Below are 3458 nucleotides of genomic sequence, written 5' to 3'. Positions count from 1 at the left end.
AATGCGATGAAGTTCTGTTTTTAGACTATAGTTAACTAATAACGATTTTAGTACACTCTTAAAAATGAACTTCACTGGATAGCACGCTCCTCGTCAACCATCATCTCGAATGATATCGTTATCTAACCTGATTTGATGAAAACGAGAGGAGTACGCCTTTTTGTGACACTCATGCTGTTCATAATTGTCACAAAAAAGGCGTACGCCTCCCGCTTTCAACAAATCAGTGGAAGATAACGATATCAGTCGGGATGATGGTTGGCTAGGAGCGTGCAATGAGGTGAAGTTTATTTTCATGCGGTGAAGTCCACGGGCGGCCTATGGAAGTGGGTACCTCCTTCCACACAAGCTTGACACTGTAGGCTCATTTCAATCAGCTCAATCAGGCACTTCACTGTCGCCATCGACTACCTCACGAAATTTCTGGCAGCCAAGGCAGTCTCCAACATTCAACATCAAACAAGGACAATTCAAACGTTCATCGGGCGTCGCCTGATTTTGAAGCACGGCTGCCCAGCGGTGCTTATAACTGATCGTGGGACACAAATGATGGCCAGGTCGACCGAGAAGTACATTGAACATCGTGAGATTCACCACTCACCGACGACTGCATATCCTCCAGCAGGCAACGGTTTAGTAGAGAGAACCAATTAATACACTCAAGACTACGATCCGGATCCTGAAGGCCTGTACGTCGTGTCCTGCTACAGCGCCGGCTACCAGGACACCGTGCGTCAGACGCCCTTCCTGGCACGCGCCCGGGATTCCGTCCTTCCACTAGACGTTGTCTGCAGTCGCAAGCAGCTCGCTGACGCCGAGCAATCTGGTGGAAGCTTGTAAATTGGCTTCAAATGGTATAGGAAGTTCAACTGGTATGGTATGGCTCAGCAGAAGCGCCTCTTCGACCAACGTCACACCGACTTTATTTTCGAAAAGGGCCAACTACTGCTAAGGACGCTACTATCTGGGCTGAAGAAGACCACGCCTTTCGAGGGACCGCATTGCGTCTTGTCAAAGTGCCTCCTGTCGTGTACGAAATAGAGCACCCTGACAGCTGAAGGATAGATATCATCCATGTGGAAAAGCTGAAGCCACATTTACAACCTATTGCTGACTCTGCCCAAACTTGGTGACCTGTTGTCCCCTGGTTTCCCCTGTGAAAGTTAATCCTTGTACTCTTGTATATTGAGACGACGTCTTCTTTGGCGCCGGTACGTGGCGAGGGCACGCTGCCACGTACCCGCAAGGTGACGGAAAAGGAATCAGTAAGCCCGAGGTGAAGAGGAGATGAGAAAACAATATCATATTACCCCGAGAGCGTTAGTTGTGACGTTGCCCACCTCTGTGACGTCGACAGCGGCGAGCGCTTTCAACATTACCACCACAATCTGTTTTTAGGGTGCAGGTAAGGCAGTCTGGAGCCAGCGCTGAACGGCTTAGGTGGTTATCTTCAGCGCATAGTACGCTCCTATAGCCAACAATAATCTCGACATGAAACCGTTCGCTCCCCTGACTGGTTGGAAACGGGAGGCGTACGCCTTTTTGTGACGTTTATGCAGTTATGCTAATTGTTACTAAAAGGTACACGTCCCGCGCCAGCTGTGGCGGTCATAAGGAGGAGCTACTGTGAAACGTATAGAATAACAACAGTTATTCTCAAATATTGAGAACATGTCAGCGAGCCCACACCAACTGCAGTACATTGCATTGTTTAGCCTAGAAAAGGCCAGCTAGAATGTCTAAGGTTGCCGTAGATGTTCAGTGAAAGCCGGGCACAGAGAATATAAAAACGCGAAGAAAAAGGAACAAAAGTCGGATCGAATTATGTCAGCAGCTTGATGAACTCGCAATTGAGACATCAAACACACTTGAAACGGCTAAGGTGTAAGTGGTTGGCTTGTTATCGCATTGTTTGATCGAGCCCCTACGAGTGGGTTGGCCGCTAGAGTAGCTGGATTTGTTGATGGACACCACACTAGAACGTGTTGTTGCTGTACTGCTCCGAAAGCCCCTAAATCTGGTGACAAAGTCTCTATAAGGACAACATTGCTCCCGAACGCACCCACAGAAAGTGCCGTCGCTTTCACGAGTGGCAATCTCACGGTGGCCGAGAGCAAATACTGGACTGAATAGGGTGCCTAGCCATAGCGCGGGCCATTGGCAAGTTTCTTCGGCCCGTTCGTTTAAGACACAATATCATCGGTCGTCGCTCATTATGCTGACTTCATTCCTTGAGGGACCCATGTGGACGTCTTGGTTGTTCGGTTCTTTACATCCAATAATATGGTGCTCCTATGACATCGTTGAACACCTCAAGCACAAGCACTTCTCTGAAATGTCCGGTCTCGACAGCAGTTTTCAAGTTATCGCTGAGTGTCGGGACGAAAAGTTGACGAAAAAGATCCGGAGTTTTGTCTCGACAAACGACCTTTCTTTAAGAACTGTTAACTGACCTAACGGTCAACTCCTCCTTTTATCTGCCGTCGAAACATTCATTAACGCATATCCCGAAATGCGCACCACGACGATCCCACCGAAGGACACCGCTACTTCTACAAGGTGCAGGCCGGAACCGGAAAGCACTATATTATATATGCAATGTCAGACGCGAGAGCTCGTTCCTGCTCCTCCCGCGTGGCATGTTTCGTCCATTAGAACCAACTCATCGCTCGTTTAACCGCGTTGGCATCGATCTATTCGTCCCTCGGCCATGATCTACTTCGGGAAACCGCTGGGTAGTTGCGGTCATCGACCACTGCACGCTATTCACTGAGACGGCCTTCCTTTCTTCCAGTCGCAGGGTTGTTCATCTTCAATACCCAGGGCCACCAGGGGTACCTGTGCTAGGAAGCGACAATTTATTCCTTCGTCAGAGGGCATCATGATATTCTCGGAGCCTGGCCGTTGTCCATACACCAACATCGGAGTGTCGACCTAAATCTACGGAGCTGTTCAATATCGCAAGCATGGAAATATATGAGCCTTCTATGCCTTTGCCTATCACCACCTGTCATCTGTGCCTCATGGATAGCTTTGGTGTTTGCCATCAAATTGTGACTTTTATGACTTTGCACAGTGACATTATCAGGGCTTAAAGTAGCACAGAAGTAATTTTTAACACCCAGTTTTCTTCCTATAAAACTGTTAAGTAGGCCAGTAAGGTGCACCATGCGACGTAATTTACACCACAGCGTCATAATTATCTCAGAAATTGAATTTAAAATACGCCGCAAAAAGCCACCGTGCGCAACGGTGGTGAAGAGCAGCACCAGCCTGTGATCTGCCTGGAACGCTCGCCGATTGGCCTAGAGAAATGTCTGCTACTCCGCTGTCGTCTGCTACTCCGCTGTCGTCTGCTACTCGGCTGTTCGGGGTTCTGATAAAGCCTTTCTCCTTGCTCGGTAATGCTTCGGCCGCTCCTTCTATCGCCAATTCTCCGGGAAAACTTCCAAAACAGG

General features: G+C 48.7%; 1 long non-coding RNA gene across 1 annotated transcript; it reads left to right on the top strand.

The window, feature by feature from the left end:
- The first annotated feature begins 2613 nt into the window (after positions 1-2613).
- Positions 2614-3003, top strand: LOC135387482 (uncharacterized). Its single transcript, XR_010421145.1, has 2 exons — positions 2614-2735; positions 2795-3003. It is a non-coding gene; the product is annotated as an uncharacterized LOC135387482 (long non-coding RNA).
- Positions 3004-3458: the final 455 nt, after the last annotated feature.

This window comes from Ornithodoros turicata, chromosome 3, assembly GCF_037126465.1.
Source record: "Ornithodoros turicata isolate Travis chromosome 3, ASM3712646v1, whole genome shotgun sequence".
NCBI classification, from domain to species: Eukaryota; Metazoa; Arthropoda; class Arachnida; order Ixodida; family Argasidae; genus Ornithodoros; species Ornithodoros turicata.
This window is presented reverse-complemented; position numbering and strand designations above follow the sequence as displayed.